The sequence below is a fragment of the Aplysia californica genome, unplaced genomic scaffold (assembly GCF_000002075.1).
Source record: "Aplysia californica isolate F4 #8 unplaced genomic scaffold, AplCal3.0 scaffold00360, whole genome shotgun sequence".
NCBI lineage: Eukaryota > Metazoa > Mollusca > Gastropoda > Aplysiida > Aplysiidae > Aplysia > Aplysia californica.
The window spans coordinates 454610-458853 of NW_004797630.1; positions in this window are offsets into that span (position 1 = coordinate 454610).

Sequence of the window (4244 nt, forward strand, 5' to 3'; positions counted from 1 at the left end):
CCTCCTCCTCCTCCTCCTCTTTTTCTTCTCCTCCTTCTTCTTCTTCTTCTTCTTCTTCTTCTTCTTCTTCTTCTTCTTCTTCTTCTTCTTCTTCTTCTTCTTGGGTGGTTGGCGGGTGCTCTGGTGTGGTTTACTCCTTCTTTCCTATCAAGCTTCTATGGTCTTTATCTCTCCTCCTCCTCCTTTTTATGTATGTAACTCTCTTGTAACGCATCTATTTTTCGGCACTTATATGACATTATTGTGTTGCAAGTGCCGTAAAACTCTTACTAAAATTAAAATAAAACTCTGCTTTCTCTTCGTTCACTGAAGCATACATTTGATGAATTGATTAATTATACGCACATTTATTGATCAACTTCACCACATACCACTACTTCCGACGTATTGACTGAGATGGCTCCTCGCTCCTCCTTCTGTCCCCGGTATTAATTAACTATAGGAAATAACAAGGGGGCAGGGGAAATGACTTTGAAAGAAACAGACTATGAAATGTACGGCGTGACATAGTTTCGAGGCACTGCGTCACTGATCTCGCGTAAATAATACGAACTTACGAAGAGTGAAATACAGGGTGATCCAAAAAAAACTTTACAACTTTTTTTGTTAATATTTTCCTCCACACTGAAGTTTTGCGGTTCAAATTTGGACACAACATTTGGAAGACAAAAGGAATTTGGTTGATATTCATTTCAGATAAATCCACAGAATAATTTTGCTCTACATAGCGCGTAAAGAAACAACACATTTTCAGCTATGTCCCCATTTTTTGTAACATGACGCACTAGGCTAGTTCGCATAGGCCAACCACTACAAATCCTAATAGGCCAGTAAAAATTGACATGAAAATGGTGTGAACCCAGACTACATGAGAGATAACAACCAAATTTTTGTGTATACTTGTTCTTTAACGTATTAAGCATACCCACACAAAATTCAACCAAAATCAACCACGCTTAAATTAAACAAAAAACTCATAAAATGCCTTAAAAATGGGCAATTGCAAAATAAAATGGAGAAAAACGCTTTTGCCTGCCGACACCGGTAGGCCGGTAGGCCTACACAGGCAGGATGTCAACAACACGCTCGTCACAGCGGTTCAATCAGTCGCGACCTCAGTGCTTTCTTCTCGTATCTCCTTTTTAAAAAACAGTGAAAACAGTTCACAACAAAGAGTGAGGTTAAGAAGAAGTCATATTTTCACTGTTAAAAATGGAAATACAGCAAGAAAGCACTGAGGTCGCGCTATGTGCAAACTGGGCCTAGTGCAGTGCGCTCTGTAGGCTACGCCACCCCCTCGTCTTGTTGTGAATCTCTTTTGCGGTGTCTTTTGATGAAATGACGATTAACAGTATTAGTTTTGTTTCTTTCGAATGTCATTAAACTTAAACGCTCTATTTTAACGAGTACACATGATGTATTTTCAGAGCAACATTGTTATATTTACGTGTCAATTATTCTATGTGCCTTTAGGGTAAAGGTGGGTTTTTTTTACTGGATAGCGGCTGTCATACATGCACTTGTCGTACAATGATTCGGACTCTCCTTATTGTTGGTTTATTTATAGCCTGTTCGTTACTTTCATTTACCCGTTCAGCTGTTGGTTGAGTTTTCCTCAGGATAGTTTAGATTACAAAGGCGTTTAAGGTTGAACAACTGAAATGAAAAGGTTTTCTTTTCTTTGATATTTCATTTTTTTAAATGTGAAGATAGATTAGATCAAGAAATCAAGATTCTAGGGGTAGATCTAGCTATATTTAGACCTAATCTATCTAGATCTAGATCAAGATCTAAATTCTAGATCTAGATCTAGCCTTAGATTTCTAGATCTATGGGTTATGGAACGTGGACAGACATGGCAATTGAACAATATCTTATGCGAGCTGGAAAAATCACAAGGTGGCCTTATCAACCTAAATCACAAAGAATCGGCTAAAATAAAATGGCTTATGAGTCCCCACATCGTCGCTCAATATACGGATGCATTGAGAACTTTAACCGGAATCACTGGGCTACTGGGCTACTGGCTACTGGCCTTCTCGCGACAAAACCGTGAGCACAGACAGGAGAGGGGCAAAGGCGAGTCGCTGGCGCCTCAAAACCAGCTGCTGCTTCGGGTAGACGGAGCTCGACAGCCTGGGACGGCAGTTCGTCTAGGGGAAGGAAAACCCTGATTTAAAACAACCGCTGCCTTGCGGCAATATTCATTAAAGACACGGCTATGGAAGTAAATTCAGAAAGAAAATCCAGAGTGGAGTCCCTAAGGCGATTGGGAGCTCAGTCGTGACTTCCTTCTGGCTACTCCTGCAGCCTAATCAGCTCCAAATGTAATGCACAGCTTTCCACTGGACCTCGCCGGTAACGCCGAGAGGGGTGTGCTGTCATCTGGGCAGCACTGGGCCTCCATATACTTCCGCACAGGCCTGCACCCTGGTGAGGTCACTCCAGTCACACCTAAAATGAGAGCACAACACAGATGATGGCACTGTTCTGGAAAGGAGTGACGGACAGGCGCAGCCATTGTCTCCCCTGACAGAAGGAGCCGACTGACGGACGACGACTGTAGTTTCACAGAGCAACACAGAGAAATGCGCTTGGCTTCTCGGAGATGCGACACTGATGATCTGAAGAAGTTTGTGTCATTTCCGGAGGCACACAGAATTTTCAAATTCAAACCTTCAGGGAAAGGTACTTTCATTTATATTTCTACAGCTGGTGTGGTCGCCAATAGCAAGGTCAGCGTTGATGAGGCGCTTACGATTGGCTGGAAAGCATATGCTAAAACGACTGATATGTGCTATGACAAGGTTTTCTCTTTTTTAAAAAAGTGACCAAGCTGCCACATTCAAGGTGATGCGTAAACCTTCTTTTTGTTCTTCTTGCCTTTTCATCAAAGCGCAACACGTTACCAAGATTGAGAAATCTGTTTTTGTGAATGTACATCGAACCGTTCGGTAGCCATTCTTCACATCTCATATCAATCCAGAAGGGAAATAAAAGATTCATCACTCCGAGATGGATGTAAGCACTTATGACTATGAGAGCTCGAAACTCGGAGGCATCTGTTGGTTTCCACTTGGCTCCATCAACCCTTTCACCCTCGAGGTTAGGACATTTCACAACTTCTGTGATGATGGGAAATTACTCTGTTTGCTCAAGAGAGATTGCTCTAAAAATAGTTGACTTGGTGTAATTCCTAACTGCCATGAAAAAAACAACCAAACTTCATACATGAATCTCTATATTTTCCATTAGGGTCATATTGACCCAGGCTGTAGGTTTAAGAATAAAAGAATTCGATGACACCCTGTTGGACACGCAAAGGACAGATATGGCCAAAATATGGCTCAGATGAGGGTATGGAAGTGAATGATGCATATAATATTTAGAGTCTCAAGCCAATATTTATCATGATGATTCATAGTTTCCACCAAACATGCATTTGGACACCACCTCGGGTCAATTTGACCCAATTTATCTGTTCTATTTTTATCTTCCTCCCCTCACAGCTCAGCCAACCTTCTGTCTGTCTGTCAAGGTTGTTTAATCTGAGTGAACTGAGTGTATGTTCGTTGTCACAAGGACACGTGGTTGCTTATGGTATTTCGTGTCTGAGACAAAAAATTTGACCCCAATATTTTTGGACCAGAATAGTCGGACTGTTGGTTGTAAACTTGGAAACTCGAAGTTTGCTAGTCTTTCGTTTTGTCATGAAGAAAAATGCCATCCTTTGAGCATCACTACAACAACTACAGTGTCAAAGTGCTGTAATTATGACATACTGGGCAGCCCCGTGCACAGGGCCTGAGGCAGGAAACATTTCCAACCCCATGTACACTGCAGGAGAAGTTATACGGGCCAACAGAAGAACTGAGCAGAACGGCACAATATAGATCTATATACATGCAATAATTAGATAGCCTACTGGACTTCATCAAGTGTGATGCGATCGAAAATAGGAAAAAGAGAGGGAGGTACACGACAAATACCCCCCTCCCCTACATCTTTCCTACCATACCCTAAGATAAGATCAGGGGTGAATAAAATCATCATCAGGGAGGTAACGAAAAAAAAAAAATAGAACACCAGACTCATAGAGGCCTATTTTAATTATTTCCCTTCAATTTATTACTGGATCCCTTTTAACTAGAACGAGATTCCTGCTATTATGGATATTTCGCACCAGTCCCCTCCATCTCGTTATAACAGGATTCCACTGTGTGTGTTTATATATATATATATAT